General features: G+C 35.8%; 1 protein-coding gene across 2 annotated transcripts in view; it reads right to left on the bottom strand.

Annotated features, from left to right (window-relative positions):
* The window catches only part of FER (FER tyrosine kinase), a 414,063-nt gene that overhangs the window by 383,204 nt on the left and 10,584 nt on the right, over positions 1–20,275 (bottom strand). Inside the window, exon 2 of one of the 2 annotated variants that reach the window (XM_019653136.1) lies at positions 14,252–14,397. The exons of the other annotated variant lie outside the window; for it this stretch is intronic. The gene's annotated coding sequence lies outside the window, so the exon portion shown is untranslated. The remainder of the gene's footprint in view (positions 1–14,251; positions 14,398–20,275) is intronic. 2 annotated transcript variants of the gene reach the window in all.

The following is a 20,275-nucleotide window of genomic DNA, read 5'->3' as shown; positions in this document are numbered from 1 at the left end:
CCCTCATATGTGGGATCCGAACCAGGGCCCTCTGGCGTTCCAAGCCAGTTCTTAACCATCGCACCACACAGCCGGCCCCTGGCCATGTTTTTAAGAGCTTAGTTAACTCTTACTAGTATTTCAAGATTGTACTCATATCACATCCTCCAGGCAGCCATCTCTACCTCTGCAATTTGCTGTCACAGCACTCAGCAATGACAGTGTCCTTTTCAAGATTATAGCCTTGTTTCTCACACATCAGGCATGTAGATGTATACCCATAGATGTACTCAACAAGTTCTGATTTAATTATCCTTTATGTGTTTATTCTAAAATGCATTATATGAAAAATAATTACTTTAATTTCATATAGATTAAACAAGTCCAAAAGAAAAGCAGTACTTCTAAATTAACAAGCAGTATTTACACCAATAAAAGCCAGCAGGTGTTTTTCTTACCCTGAGCTAAATTTTATCTCCTCATACATTTGATTGCTCTGGTTTCTAACTGTTATTCTCTGCTAGTTCTGTCCTCTAACACATTTTGGAATTACATGGAAAGTAAGTAGAAATCAAAAGATAAGTAGGAAAAGCAAATTTTGAAACATGTATATCAAATTATCATATTTTGAAAACTATACAAACATGATCATGTGTGTTCTTGAATAGATATATTTTAAAAGTCCAAACTGATACACAAACTTTTACCATTAACTACCTCTAAAGAGTAAGACTTGGAATAATGGGGGAAAAAATGCCACTTTCTACTTTATATACCTCTAGTTTGTATTTTTATCATAAGCATGTATTAATTTTATACTGTAAAAAAAAATATATAAAAGAAAAATATCCAAAAAGTATTTTTAAGACTGAGGATTAAGAAGATAAAAATCAAATTTCACAGATAGAATGTTTGCATTAAAAATTATTTCTCCTTCAAATATATTGGAATTATTTTTATTTTAAAAATGACAAAGGTACTTATAGCATGGTAGTTACTTCTGTGTAAAATATCCCAATTGGATTTCCACTCATAGCATGCTCTGGTTTCCACTGAACAGTTTCTTCCCTGTTTTATATCCTGGGCTCTTAAACCAACCCAGCTCTGACTAAGCACCTCAACAATGAGTTGGTCTAACCACAGGTCCAACCATTACTGTGGTTGCCCAGTAAAGGAATCTTTGTTTTTTAGCTCTATGTGTTAGAAAAAAGCTTTCATTCATTCATTAGTTGATTCATCCAGAAAGTATTTATTAAATGACTATAACAAGCCTGGCCCTGAATGAGGTCCTGAGTACACAGAGATAAATAATACTTGTTGCAGCTTCAGGGAGCTTATTAGAGAAGCAATTCTAACACATAACAATAATTGTCACAAAGAACCCCTGTACAAAGTATAGTACAAGCACAGAAGTATAATCTAAGCCTGGCTGGACCAAAAGGAAGGAAAGACTTCACAGATGTCCCTAAACCATCCTGTCACTTCTTCACTGACACTTTCTTCCCTTTCTTCTCAACCAAAATATGAGTCTCCCCACTTTGAAAACACTGCTTAAAAGTTACCTCCTACTCCTTACACCAAAAAAAACCTCCACTTGTCCCTATATGTCATATAATTCTTAAAGAAAACCAACCAAATCTATGAAACTCAAAGGCAAGCAAGTAGGAAAAAAAGAGAACACAATGAATGAATGCCAGCTCCACGTAAGTACCAGAGAAATCAGGTCCTACAATCTTTTCTCATGGTGCCTAGGCTCTAGTTGTCTTTACTAACTTGCTTATTCATCATTTGCATGTTATTCTACTTCCCATTGAAATTGTGCGCTTTTCAAAGACAAAGACTTAGACTGCTACGGCTTTATAAAGTCCACAGCCACTAGATATATATTCCCAGGCAAAACCAACTGGCCAGAAGGTGGGGGTGGGTATTAGTGGGTAAGGGAGGAACTCCTGCAGGCTTCTGTTGTTTTAAATTTTAACTAGGGACAGTGGATAAAATATACCATAAATTTCCTAGTTTTCTTCCTTTTAACTTAATGCAACCAAATGTAAAAGCCTCAGCTGATGTATATTTAAAGTTGGAAAACCATGAGCACATTTTTGGGGAGAAAGTTTGCAGGCCAGAAGGAAATGAGATAATACATTCAAAGTGCTGGAAACAAAATCTTCCAACAACGAATAATCTATACGGTAAGGTTATCAATCAGAATCGAAGGAGAAATAGAGTTTTACAAAAAAGCAAAAATTAAGGGAGTTCACCACCACTAAATGGGTCTTACAACAAATGTTAAAGGGACTTCTTTAAGCTGAAAACAAAGGATACTCATCAGTAACAAGAAAACATTAAGTAAAAAAACTCACTGGTAAAGGTAAATATATAGTAAATGTAGCAAACTAATCAATTACAAAGCTAACACAAATTAAAGGACAAAAGTAGTAAAAATAACTATAACTACAAAAATCAGTTAAGGGATACACAAAATAAAAAAGTATATGTAACATGTGACATCAATAACATAAAACATGGGAAGCGGGGAGTAAAAACATAGAGTTCTACGAGTGTGTTCATACTTAACTTGCTATCAACTTAAAATACATTGGAATATATATGGACCAACATATGTGAGCCTCATTCCAACCACAAAGCAAAAACCTATAGAAGAGACACAAAAGATAACAAAAATGGAAACTAAACATAAAACTAAAGAAAGTCATCATACCACAAGACACAAACAGAGATGAATAACAAGACCGCCAGAAAACAATTAACAAAATGCCTATAAGTACGCACCTATCTATAATTGCTTCAAATGTAAATGGACTAAATTCTCCAATTAAAAGACATAGAGTAGCTAAACGAAATAAATAAAAAACAAGACCCATCAATATGCTGTCTACAAGAGATTCAGTTCAAATATAAGGACACATACAGACTAAAAGTGAAGAGATAGAAAAAGATGTTTCATACAAATGGAAACCAAAAGAAATATGGAGAAGCTATATTTAGACGAAATAGACTATAAAACAAAGACTTTAATAAAAGACAAAGGTAGACATTATGTAATGATAAAGGGATCAATCCAACAAAAAGATATAGCATTTGTAAATATATATATATATATATATATATACACACCCAACATAAGAGCACATAAATATATAAAGCAAATATTAACAGACATAAAGAGAGAAATCAACAGCAATACAATAATAGTAAGAAACCTTAATACCCCATTTACATAGTAGATAGATCATCCGGACATAAAGTTAATTAGGAAACATGGGCTTTAAACAACACATTAGACTTTGTGGATTTAATAAATATATGCAAAACATTCCATCCAAAAGCAGCAGAATACACATTCTTCTCATGTGCACATGAAACACTGTTCAGACTAGATCATATATTAGACCACAAAACAAGTTTCAATAAACTTTAAAAAACTGAAATTATATCAAGTATGTACGCAGGCCACAATGAAACTGGCATGAAACTGGAAATTAATCACAAAAAGAAAATTGAAAAGTCACAAATATGTGGATATTATACAACATGCTACTGAACAAACAATAGGTCAGTAAATATATTACAGGGAAAACTGAAAAATCCCTCGAGACAAATGAAAATGGAAATACAACATTCCAAAATCTATGGGCTATGGCAAAAACGGTTCTAAATGGGAAGTTCATATCGATACAGGCCTACCTTAAGAAACAAGAAAAATCTCAAATCTCAAACAAGCTAACCTTACAACTAAAGAAAACTAGAGAAAGAAGAACAAACAAAGCCCAAAGATAATAAAAGGAAGGAAATAATAAAGATCAGAGCAAAAATGAATGAAATACAGACTAAAAAAAAAAAGTCGATGAAACTAGGAGCTGGCTCGCTGAAAACATAAACAAAATCACCAGACCTTTAGCTAGACTCACCAAGAAAAAGAGAAGACTTCAATAAATAAAATTAGAAAGAGGAGAAGTTACGACTGATACCACAGAAATTCAAAAGATCCTAGGAGACTACTATGAACAATTATACCCCAAATAATTGCACGACCTACAAGAATGCATAAATTCCTAGAAACACCCAATCTTCCAAGACTGAACCATGGGGGGGAAAAAATAGAAAACCTGAACAGACCTACTACTAGTAAAGAGATTGAATCAGTAAAAATAATAATAATAATTATAACAATAATAATAATAATAATAATGATAAACGAACAAAAAACAACAAAAAGAAAAAAAAAAAAAAACACCTCTCAGCAAACAAGTCCAGAACCAAATGACTTCACTGGTGAATTCCAACAAACATTCAATGAAGATTTAATAACTATCCTTCTCAAACTCTTCCAAAAAAACAGAGTAAGAGGGAACACTTCCAAACTCATTTTATCAAACTGATTTTATAAGTTCAGCCATTACCCTGATAACCAAACAAGAATACCACAAAACATACAAAAAATTAGAAGCCAATATAACTGATGAACATAGATACAAAATCCCTAAACAAAATATTAGCAAATGAAATGCAACAATACATTAAAAGGATCATACACTATGATCACGTGGCACTTATTCCAGGGAAGCAAGCATGATTTAAGATCTGCAACTCAATCAACATAATACACCAATTAACAAATGAAGGACAAAAATCACATGATCATCTCAATAGATGCAGGAAAAGCATTGACAATATCTATTTATAATAAAAACTCTCAAAAAGTGAATATGGAGGGAACACACCTCATTATAATAAAGGCCACATATGACAAACCCACAACTAACAAAATACTCAATGATGGAAAGCTGAAAGCTTCTTCTCTAAGACCAAGACAAGGATGCCCACTCTTGTCACTGTTATTCAACATAGAATTGGAAGTCCTAACCAGAGCAAATAGGCAAGAAAAAGAAATAAAAGTCATCCAAATTGCAAAGGAAGAACTAAAACTGCCACTATTTGCAGATGACATGATACTATATATAGAAAACCCTAAAGACTCCACTAAAAAAATGTTAGCAGTAATAAATGAATTCAGTAAAGTTTCAGAATACAAAATGAATCTATAGAAAACCATGGCATTTCTATACACTAATAACCAACTATCAGGGAGATAAATTAAGAAAACAATCCCACTTACAATTGCATCAAAAAGATTAAAATACCTAGGAATTAATTTAACCAAGGAGGAAGAAGACCTATACACTGACAACTATAAGGTATTAATGAAAGAAATTGAAGAAGACACAAATAAATAGGAAGATATTCCATTCTCAAAGATTGGAAAAACTAATATTGTTAAAATGGCCATACTATCCAAAGCAATGTACAGATTCAATACAATTCCCATTGAAATTCCAATGGCATTTTTCACAGAAATAGAACAAATACTTCGAAAATTTGTATGGAACCACAAAAGACCTAAAATAGCCAAAGGAATCTTGAGAAAGAAGAACAAAGTTGGAGGTATCACCCTCCCTGATTTCAAACTATATTACTGGGTTGTCAGAAAAGTCATAACGCATTTTTGCAACTAAAAACATAGAAAAAATACGTCATGACTTTTCCAACAACCCAATGCAAAGCTAAAGTAATCAAAACAATATGATATTGGCATAAAAACAAACACAGCGATCAATGGAACAGGATAGCAAGCCCAGAAATAAATCCGCACATCTATGGATAACTAATTTACAACAAAGGAGCCAAGATCATACAATGGGGAAAGAACAGTCTCTTCAATAAATGGTACATAAAAAACTAGACAGCCACAACTAGACTGGACCACTAACTCACAGCGTACACAAAAATTAACTCAGTATGGATTAAAAACTTGAATGTAAGACCTCAAACCATAAAATCCCTGGAAGAAAACATACGCATTAAACTCCTTGACACTGGTCTTAGCGACATTTTTTGGATATGGCTCCAAAGGCAAGGGAAACGAAAGTAAAAATAACCAAACAGGACTATAGCAAAGTAAAATGCTTCTGCACAGTGAAGGAAATCATCAAAAAATGAAACACTAACCAACTGAATGGGAGAATATATTTGCAAATCATATATCCGATAAGGGGTTAATATCCAATATACTTGTATATAAAAAATTCACATAACTCAACAACCAAAAATACAAAGAACCCGATTAAAAAATAAGCAGAGAATATGAATAGACATTTTTTTTCAAAGAAGACGTACAGATGGCCAATAGGCACATGAGAAGATGTTCAACATCATTAATTATCTGGGAAACGCAAATCAAAACCATAATGAGATATCACCTCACACCTGTTAGAATGGCTATTATCAAAAAGACAAGAAATAACTGTTAGAGAGGATGTGGAAAGAAGGAACCCTTGTACACTGTTGGTAGGAATGTAAACTGGTGCAGCCACTGTGGAAGGCAGTGTGGAGGTTCCTCAAAAAATTAAGAGTATAACTACCATATGACCCAGCTACTCCACTTCTGGGTATTTATCCAAAGAATACAAAAACACTAATTCAAAAAGATATATGCACTCCTATGTTTATTGCAGCAATATTTACAATAGTCAAAATAGGTATGTGTGTGTGTATATATATATGTGTATAAATATATACAAAGTGGAATAACAAGTTGCTTTCATTTACATGTGAAACCTAAAACATAAATAAATAAATAAAATAGAATAAAAGTTAAAGATACAGAGAACAGATCGGTGGTTACCACAGGGGAAGGAGGATGGGAAGAGGGCAAAATGGGTGAAAATATGATGATGGATATAACTACACAGACAGCAGTGAATATTACATAGTAATGTACACCTGAAATATATATAACCTTGTATACAAATTTTACCACAATTAAAAATGGTTGAAATTATATTTAAAAAAAAAAAAAAAAAAGCTTGGAATAACCAGTTCTATCTCCAGCAACTTCAAAGACTTTGAAGGAAAAAGCAAATTGCCAATAAATTTTGGATGAATAATGTTAGAAGAAACCATGCAATTCCCAAACAGATACTCAGTATACAAAAACTGTATCACTTAAAGGAAAATATAGATCATGAAAAGCAAGAAGAGGACCTGTTCAAGATTAAAAGAGAATAAAGAAACATAAGAATCAAATGCAATGTATGAAACCTAATTGAATCCCATATCCAAAAAACTAAAAAAAAATTTTTTTAGGGACAATTGGGGATACCTAAATAAGCACGATATTAAATAATTATTAAGCTAATATGAAATTCTTATATGTGATAGTGCATATTATATCATGCAAAAAATAGTGTGATATATCATGCAAAAAATTATACATATTATTAGGATATGCATGCTAAAAAATTTATATCATCATCTTTTCAATAAAGTTTCAAATGACTTTAAAAATACATAAATATTTATTTATATAAAAAATACATTTCTCTTCAAATAGAGATAATGGGGAAAAATATTAACAGTGAACCGAACATTTTCAAAATAAAATATTGAAGGGATGGGAAGATAGAAAGCATGAGAGGAGGCCAGTTTGACTGAAGCTCAATGAGTAAATACGGCACTAGTCTCAGCAAACGTGAAAACCAGCTGCGTGATCTTAGCCAGGTCACAGAACCTCTCTAGGTCTCAGCTGAAAGAGAAGGAAGTGAATGATCTCTAAGGTCCTTCTACTACTGCTTCTCAGCTCGAGAACTCAAAAGACAACCATATGCAAAGTAGGAATACTCATTAGACTGCTAAAGAAATAAAATATTTAAAACAGCTAGCCAAGGACCTGTCACTTAGAACAAAAACAGTAAATATTAACTCCTCTCTTCTGAGAAAATTCTTCAGTGAAAAAAACAGACGCATCGTGGTGGTGTGAGAGGTTCCCTGGGTCTCTCCCCTTGAAGTTAAAACACGTTGAACAGCTATAATGCAACAAAGGATTCCCTGCTCAACACTCAAACACATCTGATTGATCCTCGCATTGAAACATCTGAAGATGGAGATTCAGGTCAAACAGGGGAGGAGAGGAGAGAGAAGAGCAGAGACGGGTGGTATGGATTCAGTCCAGAGCTCACTGAGGGTCTCAGGAGGGGGGAAGATCAGGTTGCCATGTGCACACTCTGCAGCCCTGAGTTGCAGAGAGATGGAGTAAGCATTCCTGCCTGAGTGGTCAGCATATACTGGGGTTAGGCCAGTAATCAGGGCAGGGATGGAGCACAGAGGTGCTCTGTGGCAGCTGTGATCTGGAGGCCGCCGTTGCCAGGCATAAAAACAAAGCCACAGAGCCTGGCTACCTCCCCTCACCCTCCCAGAGCTAGCAGTGGGCCCCAGAAGAGGCTGTGTTAGTGGATGTCAGGTTTCAGAGCAGGCTGTCTGCAACCCTGAGAACTGGAGAGGAGGAAGCATTTCTCCCTGAGCAGCAGATACACACAGCATCTGATCCCAGTGACAGGAGTGGAAATACAATGGTGAGGCAGCTGAGGTCTGGCGGCTGCCATTACAGGGAGAAGAACAAAGCCACAAACCCAGGAGCTGACTCTCCCAGCCCACTCCTCCCCACCCGTCCCTGCTAATCCAAGTAGGGGCACCTGGGATACCTCGGGCAGTCCAGCACTGCCAGCAGTGTCTGGTGGCAGGGGGCAGCTCTAAGATTTCATGGGCTCAGACTCCATTGCCCACAACATTCCCCCACTAAGGGTAGCACCCTGAGACCAAGGCAATCTCATCACAGAGGAGACACCCAGCTTCCTAGGGAATACAGGGCATTTTCCCACTGCCCACAGAGATATGAGAAGCTGGAGCAGTGCAAGAGAAAATTAAAAAAACTTGTGCTTCAGTGCCACCTACTGGAAAGACTCTTCTTATCACCCCACTGAATAAAGAATTGAAGAAAGCAGATTTCCATACCCATATAAGCCTAGGCAGAGAAATAATCCATCAAATACCATGAATAACTAAGGTAACAAGGCAACTCAAAAAGAAAATGAAAAATCTCCAGAAAATAAACTTGAAGATATGGAAATATGTGATTTAAATGACAAAGAATTCAAGATTGCAGCTCTGAAAAAACTCAGCAAGATGCAAGAAAATTCAGATAGGCAGTTTAATGAAATCAGAAATAAAATCAACAAACAAAAAGAGTACTTTGACAAAGAGGTTGAAACTTTAAAAAATAACCAAATAGAAATTCTGGAGCTGAAGAACTCAATAAAAAAGATAAAGAATGAACTAGTGAGCATAGGAAATAGAGCTGACCATACAGAGGAAAGAATTAGTGATCTGGAAGATAGAAATCTAGAAATGACACAGATGGAAGGAGACACTTGAGAGTTAAAAAAAAAAAGAAAAGAAAAGAAAAGAAAGAACTCTATGAGAACTGACTCCATCAGAAAGAGTAACATATGATTAATGGGCATACCAGACAGAGAAGAGAAGAAGAAGGGAACAGAGACTCTATTCAAACAAATACTTGACAAGAACTTCCCAAACCTATGGAAAGAACTGGATCCTAGAATCCAAGAAGCAAACAGAACACCTAATTATCTCAATCCAAAAAGGCTTTCTCCAATGCATATTATATAAAAACTGTCAAAAATTAATGACAAGGAAAGAACTCTCAAGGTAGCTAGGAAAAAGAAGGCAGTAACCTACAAAGGAAATCCCATTAGATTATGATTGGATTTTTAAGCAGAAAGCCTACAAGCTAGGAAAGAGTGGTATCAAATATTCAAACTATTGAAAGAGAGAAATTACCAGAAAAGAATGATCTGAAGAAAAAATAAAGGCTTTTAGGACATACAGAAGCTGAGGGAATTTACCACCACAAGGCCTGCATTGTAGGAAATACTGAAGTGGAGGCGGTATTATACATTAAACAAAAAGACAAAAGTCATTTTTCAAAACTATGAGAAAGATGACTAACACAGACAGAGGCAGGAAATCGTAACCCTCATTCAGAATAGGGTATTACATATTTAAATATAACATAAAGGTTAAAAGCGATAAAAACATTTTTTAAAAGAGCTACTGCAATTTTGAAGTGACCTCACAGCATAGATAGGGATAATTTATGACAACAAAAACATAAAAGGGGAGGGGATAAAGGTCTGAGTTTGCAAAGGGGAATGGATATAAGGCGCATTCAGAAGAAAAAGGACTACTGTATATATGAAGCTTTCCTTTGCATAAACCTAATGGTAACCACACCAAAAAGAATCAACAACTGAGACACATAACATAAAAAAAGAGAAAACAGAAGAAAAACAAGCATAACACCAAAGTAAAATAAAAGACAGAAACACAAGGGAAAAGAAACAATAAAGGGCTGGCTGAGTGGCTCAGTTGGCTAAGATCACGAGCTCTGAGCAACAGGGTCGCTGTTTGATTCCCACATGGGGCAGTGAGCTGCGCCCGAGCTGAGCTGCCGCTGAGCTGCCAACAGGTGGCAGGATGGCTCAGTTGGTGGAAGCATATGCTCCTAACAACAAGGTTGCTGGTTTGACTCCCACATGGGATGGTGGCTACACCCACCTGCGACTAAGATTGAACACGGCACCTTGAGCTGAGCGGCTGCGAGCTGCCGACAGGTGGCTGGATGGCGACTGCACTTGGAGCTGAGCTTGCTGCGTCCTCCACAACTAAGATTGAAGGACAACAAGTTGGCTATCTCCATCCCGCAATTCCCCAATAAAAAAATAAAATTAAAAAAAAAAACAATAGAGACACAGATCTATCAGAAAATAAAAGATAATATGGCTATAGGAAATCCTCATAATCATTAATCACCCTAAATGTAAGTGGACTGAGCTCACCAGTAAAAAGGAAGAGAGGAGCAGATTGGATTAAGAAACAAAATCCAACCAACCAACAAACAAGTGTTGGCAAGGATGTGGAGAAAAGATAACCCTTGTGCACTGTTGGTGGAATTATAAATTGGTGCAGCCACTATGGAAAACAGTTTAAAGGTTCTTCAAAAAAAAAAAAAATAGAACTAACTTGACCCAGCAATTCCACTTCTGGGTATTTATCCAAAGAAATCCAAACTACTAATTCAAAAAAATGCATGCTACACTATGTTCATTACAACATTATTTACAATAGCCAAGATATGAAAGCAACCTAAGTGCCCATCAATAGATGACTGGATAAAGGAGATGTGAGATATACATAAGATATATATATACATATGATATATATATATATATATATATATATGATATATATGGAATATATATATATGGAATATATATATATATTTCATTGTGTGTATATATATGCACACAATATATATTGTATGTATATACAATAAATACACAATGTATAGTGTGTGTGTATATACACACAATGGAATATTACTCAGCCATGAAACAAATGAAATCATACTATTTCTGACAACATGGATGGACCTAGAAGGTATTATGCTAAGTGGAAAAGGTCAGACAGAGAAAGACAAGTACCATAAGATCTCACTTACATATGGAATCTAAAGAACAAAATAAATGAACAAACAAAACAGAAACAGACTCATAGATACAGAGAACAAACTGATCGTTCCCAGATAAATGCAGGATTGGGGGACTAGATGAAAAAGGTGAAGGGTTTAAAAAGTACAAATCGGTAGTTACAAAATAGTCCGGGGATATAAAGTACAGCATATGGAATATAGTCAGTAATATGTAATAACTATGTATGGTGCCGGGTAGGTACTAATCAAGGGATCACTACACAAATCATATAAATGTCTAACCACTATGCTGTACACCTGAAAGTAATATAAAATAATATTGAATGTCAACTGTAATTAGAAAAAAAAATATTCAGACTTACTAATTTCTTAAAAGAATATGGTGAAGAAAAAAAACCATATGCTGCCTTCAGGAGACACACCTCAGCTGTAAGGACAAATATAGACTCAAAGTAAAAGGGTAGAAAATGATACTCCAAACAAAAGGCATCAAGAGAAAAACAGGTTTGGCTGTACTTAGAATTGACAAAATACATAGATTTCAAGATAAAAAAGGTAACAAGAGACAAAGATAAACATTTTATAACGACAAAGGGAACAATACATCAAGAAGACGTAACACATCTATATATAGTATATATATCCAATCAGGGAGCACCAAAATATATATAACAACTACTAATAGAACTAAAGGGAAAAACTGACAACACAATTATAGTAGGGGACTTAAATACCCCATTGACAGCTATGGATAGATCATCTAAATAAAAAATTAATAAGGTAATGTTGGCCTTAATGACACATTACACCAAATAAACATAATTGACATTTACAGAGCCTTTCATCCTAGAACAACAGACTATATGTTCCTTTCTAGTGCACATGGAACATTCTCAAAGATAGACCATATGTTGGGACACAAAACTAGCCTCAGCAAATTTAATAAGATTAAAATCACATCAAGCATATTGTCCAACCACAGTGCTGGAAATTGGAAGTCAACTGCAAAAAGAAAGTGGATAAAACCACAAACATATAGAGATTAAACAAGTTACTAAAGAACAACTAGGTCCAAGAAGAAATAAAAGGAGAAATCAAAAGATTCACAGAAACAAATGAGAATGAAAATACAATGTATCAAAACTTTTGGGATGCAGCAAAGCACTAATAAGAGGAAAGTTGATATCATTATAAGCCTATCTCAAGAAACAAGAAAAATCCCGAACAAACAACGTAACACTACATCTTAAAGAACTAGAAAAAGAAAAACAAATGAAGCCCAAAATCAGCAGAAGGAAGAAAATATAAAAATTAGAAGAGAATTAAGTGAAATGGAGAAACGACAATAGAAAAAAAATGAATGCAACAAAAAGCTGGCTCTTTAAAAAGATTAATAAAATTTACAAACCACGGCTAGACTCACTAAGGTAAAAAAGAAAAGATTCAAATAAACAAATCAGAAATAAAAGAGAAGTTATGATGGACACCACAGAAAAGCAAAGGATCATACAAGAATACTATGAAAGACTATATGCTACCAAATTCAATAACCTAGAAGAAATGGACAAGTTCTTAGAAATATATACCCTTCTAGGCTGAATCATGAAAAACTAGAAAATCTAAATAGACTAGTCAATAGTAAGGAAATTGAAACAATCATCAGAGATCTCCCAAAAAGTAAAAACCCAGGACTCAATCCCTTCACTAATGAATTGTACCAAACATTCAAAGATGATTTAATACCTATACTTCTCAAACTCCTCCAAAAAACTGAAAAAAGAGGTAATATTTCCTAACTCATTCTATGAGGCCAACACTACCCGGATACCAAAACCCGGCAAGAATAACACAAAAAAAGGAAACTACAGACCAATTTCTCTAATGAATACACATGCAGAAATCCTAAACAAAATATTAGCAAATCAAATACAACAATACATGAAACAGATAAATACCATCACGATCAAGCGGGGTTCATTTCAGGAGCACAAATGATGGTTCAATATATGCAAATCAATCAATATGATACACCACATTAACAAAATAAAGTATAAAAATCAAATGGTCATATCAATAGACGCAGGAAAAGCATTTGACAAGACCCATCACCCACTCTTGAAATAACTCCTTCTCATATATATAGGTCTCAGCTTAAATATCAACTCCATAGAGGAGTTTTGTGACAACCTTATCTCAAATAGCTCCCTATCTCTAAATTACTTGCTTTTTTGCTTCCCTTCAAAAAATTTATTACAATTCATAATTATTTTGTCAGTTTATTTTTAAACCTGTCCGCCACTACAATATAAGCTATAAGAATGGGATATCCAGCTTATTCATCATTATTTCCCGAAAAGCAGCAAGCTGTCTGATACTGAATAGAAGCCTATCAATGTGCATCAAATAAATGAATGGAACAGTAAATGAATATATGAGAATATTAGACAATGGGACTAATAATGCTATTAACAGAATTACAGAAACCAGAAAGAGAAACGAGTATTTAAGAAGAAAAACAAGATATATTACGTTTGGTGCCAGACAGTTGAAAATACAGGACTGATGGGCATACAGGCTAGAGAAGACATATAGATTGGGATTCTGCTGACTGTGTTAGTTGAAAAAAAATAATAATTATATCACAAATAAGACAGAATTCAGTAGGCTAAATGACAAGCAAAAAAAATAAATAACAAATATAAAATGACTGTAGTCTGCCTAGGTAGGAGAATAATCTAACATAAACACTACAAAATCAAGACAAGTCAAAACTGTTTCAGTTTCAAAGGAAAAAATAATATACTTTTTTTTTTCAGTAATTTACAAAGACAAGTAAAGTAATCCTACCTTACTACTATTCATTGCTGGTCATATCTTAGCTAAAGTAGCAGGTCCATGTTGAAGGATTACACATTAGGGATGAGGAAGACACTTGAGAAAATGTTCAGTGAAGTCTCACGGGAATGATCATAGGTCTAGCCAGAAAACATGAGCTGCAAGAAGAAATTTCAGGAGTCAGAACTGCACACTACAGAGAAAAGGTGAACATGTGTACATGGAGTACAGTAGGCTGTCACTGGAAATCAACTGCAGCAGTCTCTCATGTTCACCACATTAGAATAAGAACACATACCGAACTTGTCTATCCCCAGCTTACTCTCTCCCATCTCTTTCCACAAGATTCCCAATGAGAAATGTATCTTCCCTTCTCCCCTAACCCATTCCCTCAGTTTTGAATAGGCAATTTATGTCTTTCTCCATTTTCACAGAATAACACTAATTTCAAGTTTGAAGCAAATCAATAGAAGCAAGTAACTACATTCGTTAAAATATTACAGTCTAAAAAAAGTAATTAACGATGTAAGAAAAACTTTGTCAACAGTTGGGAAGATTTGGGAAGGATTCTCCCAGCACACACACAATTTCTCTGTCTAACATGCTTTAGCATGCCAAAGCATGACTCTTTCATCAGCTAATCTCTCAGTTCTTGAAACAAGAATTTCTAAGATGTATCTTGGTCACTGGCTCCCTTCTTTATCACTGATGTCAATATATGCAGTTTACAGTGCTGTCACAGTTCTTCATTTTTGTGCCTTATGACCTCGTATTTCTAATCCTAACTTCTTGGTTTATAATCAACTCTCCCCTTCTTTCAAGCCCCTCTTTTTTGTTTGCCTATTCCATTTCCTGTCATTTCCCCAACTTCCTTGACTTTCACAGGAATCAGAGGACATTTCATAGATGTTACCAATAAGATTACTCCTTTCTTTCTGGTCAGGAAACTGCCCAAACACAGTGTGTTGTCAGGAATATCTTCCAAGTCTCCTACTCTTATGTTTTTCCCCATTTCCAAAGGGTTCCTTCTTTGCCCCCAAGACAAGCATATTATTCTCTTCCAGATTTAGCAAGGTTTTTAATGCTACAACTTGTTGGAAATCAAATCCACATATAATGAAAGTGTTATTACATCCACCTTCTTCCACTAAACTGTGATGTGACTGAAGACAGGGATTATTATCTTAATGTAGCCAGCATCCTATACAATACCTGGAACACCAACCAAACAAGTGATGACTGAATGAATCAAATTCCAAGATGAATTACAGCTTTCTCTGACTTGTACACGTTGGTGTAAGGTAAGGCTTTGACAAGATTTGTTATATTAAATGATAAAATTCAGGACTTAAAATATTTAAATATGAACATTTTAATCATGATTTCTCTTTTATTCTGCTTTCAATAGAGTATCTTCAATTTAACCCCTAGGTATAGTAAACAGTATTACTCACAAAGATTTCCAAGGAATAAAATATAGTATGTACCTAAGTATACACATTATATATGTTACCTAATTCCACTCTAAAGACAGATCTCACAATTACTGGACAATTCATTTAATTTGAATTTTTTTTTTTAAGATTTTATTGGGGAATTGGGGGAGGGGAACAGCGTTGGGGAATTGGGGAAGGGCAACAGACAAGTTGCTGTCCTTTTGTTCTTCAGTCTAGTTGTGGAGGACGTTGCTTCTCTGACCCATGTTGGCATTGTAATCATTGCACTCTTCCCAGCTGAGGCAGATCGGTAGCCGGACTCTGGACAGCCGCTCACAGAGGCTCTTGGCAGCTCACTTCGGCTGCCAGCCGCTCATGCTGGCTGCGGCCACACATGGTAGCTCACAGCAGCCCACTGCAGCAGGGGCTGCAGACTACGCCGTCGCCAGTGACTCACGGCAGCCCAGCTCCAGGTCGAGCTGCTGCTCACTATCTTAGCTGAAGGGGGCAGTGTCATTGGCCCTCATTGTGGGATCCAAACCGGGGCCCTGCTGCTCACAGCTGGCGTCCCAAGCCAACTCTTAACCAACGCGCCACTCGGCCAGCCCTGAAATTTTTTTTTAGCCTCTCTTTTATATCAGCAAATAAAACTGAGTTATCTAGAATTCCATATTCTAGTCTCCCAATGTGACATAGAAAGTTATTTTTAAAGAACTAAAAACAAGAAAGACAACTATTCAACTGGGATTCCATGCCCAGCAATAAGTAGTGTCAAGTATCTCATTCAAGAAAGATAGTCAAAGCTCCCATGTGTTATTCAAGTATCCTTCTCCAACTTAAGTCTTTCTATACTTTTTATTTTTCAATGAAAAAATATATTTTTCCACTTGATATTGAAATAATTTGGGTTAAAAATAAGTAACAACTTCCTTGGTAGCATCTCTAAATGGAACATTTCTTTGTTGAACCTACTATAAACCTATGATTAAAAATTATATTCCTTATATTACTTCAAAGGGATTACTATCCTTCTCAGAACTTAGCAAAGGCTTCTGTAGACAAGTTAAAAATGTATAACTGCTTTCTGGTGCACCTTAATCTCCCCCACCAATTTCTCCAACTACACAGGTTACCATTGCTAACTCCCACTCATAGCCAAATATAGTTCCTATTCCTTAAATGTGCTTCTCTTCCCAACTAGGACTAAAGTGAGGCAGGCGAAGAGCCTAGGACAAAATTTACAGAGACATTCACTCTCAAGGTCATGCAAGTGCAGTTGTATGACCCAGAAAGGAGTACCATCTTAAATTGTGTCTTAGGCCTCTTGTTTGCCTCACTCTAGTCCTGGCCCCACTTCTTTTTCCCACCTCTATTCCTCTTACTTTTCTATTAAGTAAAATCCCAATTCTGCTAAGCCAAAAACTAATTGTGATAAACCAAATATCTAAAAATTAAACAATAAATTTAAGTGCAATTTTTCATCCATTTAAAATCACGTTTTCAAAGAAAATCTCTTGTTTATGATGTGATGTTAGGTGAAAAATAGATGAGGCAAGAATGCCTACATACAATAAGATTAACTTTTTTTCAAATGAGCATGAGTTACATGTGCATGTAAGTGACAGATCTGTGTTAGCTTTTACTCCCTTTCTTTTGGTAACAGCATCTCAATTTTCTTCTGTTGAACTACCCTTCGCTTACTCTCAATCCATATTGTTTGAGTGGCACTCATCATTCCCACTCTCAAGCTTCTAGAATGAGCACAAAGTTCCTGGGACAGGTATATGACCCAGGTCTGGCCAATCAGCATATTCCCTCTCCCAAGCAAAAGTTCAGGAATGGGCACATAACACAATCAAACCAATAAAACTCAGCCCCAAAATTTTTGCAGGAACTCATCAGAAAGCTCTCTTTCAGCTAAAGTAGCTAAACTGAAAGAACATGGTTAGTACCTACTTGACAGTGAGCCAACTTAGAGAAGAGCCAAGGGACAGAAGAACTGAAAACACTCTGAAAAAATTTTGCCCCTGGATCTAGTCACACCTGAGTTCAGATGAGTTCAGGTGTGAACAGACAGATGTACCAACTGAAATTTTAGAATTACTGTTGGGAAACAGTTCTCTCTGGATTTATCATGTTCCTGCACAAGACTTCAAAAATGAAGTGATATTTGAGCAAGGCCCTAAAGGAGATAAGGAAGTAAGTCATACGGCTATCTGCAGAAGAACATTCCAGGCCAGGGGAACAGTTAGTTCCTATTTAAGATAAAGCAAGGAGGCCTATGTGGAGTGAATGGTAGAGACAGTAGAAAAATCTGAGTTCAGATTTTTCAGAAAGATGGTACATGAGGGAGGGAAAGCAGCACCAGAAAACTAGCTCATTTGAAGGCCTTGAGCTCATACTCTGAGTTATATGGGAAGCCACTGAAATGTTTTGAGCAAAGTGACGTGATCTCTTACTTTTCAAAAGGATAACACTAATATTCTGAGGCTAATATTTTGAGAACAACAGTAGTAGTAAGGAGGCTTATTAGCAGTTCTGTAGGAGAGAGAGAATGATGTTGAACCAGAGTGACCCAAATAAAGGTGGTGAGAGCCGGTCAGATTTCAGATAATATTTTGAAGACAACAGAATACGCTGAAAGATGATGTGGGGGAAGTGAAAGAAAAAGTCAAGAATAATTACAAGGTTTGGGGTCTGAGCAAAAACAAAGAGAGAGTTGCTACTTAAAGAAATGGGAAGGAATAATTTTTTAATTGGGTTTCTATCATCCAAAAGAGGCCTGACAAATATAAAAATTTATGCCAGGAATCAGGTAATAGAAGTGACAGACTAAAAGGCAGAACTAAGTTAATAATAGAACATGAGGGGAATACGTTATTCCTCTATTGTAGGGTGAGAAGTCAGCAATTCTTAATAAGCAAAACAGCTGGTAAATTGCCACATCTTGTACATCGGACGATGTGCCTACTAAGGATGAAACTGTAGGATCTCAGTTAAAGTGTTAGGATATTGGTATATTGCCTACTATGTAGCAGTCTTCAGAAGGTCCTTCAAAAACAAAGCACACATTGAGTGAAGACTTCATAAGGAAAATCTTTTCAGTCTTTCACTACAAATCCAAGATGGCTGATAATCCTGCAATTTACAGGGTGGAAAATCATATATCCCTAAACTAAAGCTAGAGCCTTTAACCATACAAAAACAAAAAGTAAGAGAAGCTTAATGCTCCAGTCTCCTCCCCAAGCATTCTAGCTAAAAGAATATTTTATTTATCTATTATAAAGAACCATCCATTATGAAACAGCCTGGGATCAGGATCAAATTAGCTGTGCATCGTTACCTTAAGAAATTGCTCTGAATGGCCTAGAGACAGAAGCCAAGAAGGATAATTGAGAAGTCTAGGAGTTGCATGATTTCTCAACCTCAATACTACTGACACTTTTTTTTTTTTTTTTTTTTTTTTTTTTTTTTAGCTGAGCCATCCTGCCACCTGTTGGCAGCTCAGCTTGGGCCGTGAATCAAACCGGCGACCCTGTTGTTCAGAGCTCGCACTCTTGAGCGAGCTCTTAACCAACTGAGCCACTCGGCCTACCCTAATACTACTGACATTTTGAACTGGAAAATTCTTTGTTGTGGGGAGGCTAACAGTATCCTTGGGCTCTACCTACTAGACACTGGTAACAACTGCCTACCCTCCCCCAACGCCTTATGTGACAACAAAAATGTCTCTAGACATTGTCAAATGTCCCCTGATGTAAGAATTGTCCCAGTTGGAGAACCATTGGATTAGGGTAATGGGTAAAGTTGTTTAGAGACATAACAGGTAATGGTTTCATTCAAGGACTAGCATTTGGGCTTTGGGTACTTGGGAAAAGTTGATCAAATACAGAGAAACAAAAAAATTTACTAAGTTTATAAAAAGTTGTATTGCTAAAGAAACTCTCAACAAAGATTTGTTACTGCTCACTCCTTAAGATGGTTCCCGGGATCCCAACCCCTTAGCAACAAAAAAACGGGTTATTGAAGCAGTACGGTCCACAGCAAGGGAATCCTACTCAATATGCATCTTGGCTGTGACCACGGGCAAAAAGAATAATGATATACCCAGGTATAACTAGTGGCAGCCATATTGGCTAATCTAAAATCTTATTCTACTGCCAAGGCAGAGTCTTTGCCATCCCTGTCCAATGAAATAGGTCATGGATTGGAAAAACTCTGTGGGTTTTTTCTCGTTTTTCTCTTTTCTGAGAGTTTGTATTGTCTTTATGCTATTTTCCTTCTATCTCTGAACACTGGCTTTATTATAATTAACAGTGTTTATCATGTAACCATAAATTCCTAAATCCTGAGTCTTTCTATTCAAACAGAACTGGATTACACAGAGATCATAGACTTAAAGTTAGATGCAGCAATTAAACGAGTCTTTGAATTATCTTCCATTGGAAGTTGTAAACAAATGATTTGCATTATGTTAGGTGAGGGCATTTTTTCAAGGTGTATATGTAAGGGAAGGCATGTATGCACATTGGGGATTACAGTGACTATCTTTTGGTTATGCTTACTCAGCACCCACGATCACAGTACCGTATTTGCCGGC

This window comes from Hipposideros armiger, unplaced genomic scaffold (assembly GCF_001890085.2).
Source record: "Hipposideros armiger isolate ML-2016 unplaced genomic scaffold, ASM189008v1 scaffold_196, whole genome shotgun sequence".
Lineage (NCBI taxonomy): Eukaryota > Metazoa > Chordata > Mammalia > Chiroptera > Hipposideridae > Hipposideros > Hipposideros armiger.
The sequence above is the reverse complement of the archived record's forward strand: the minus strand, read 5'-3'. Positions and strand labels throughout refer to the sequence as shown.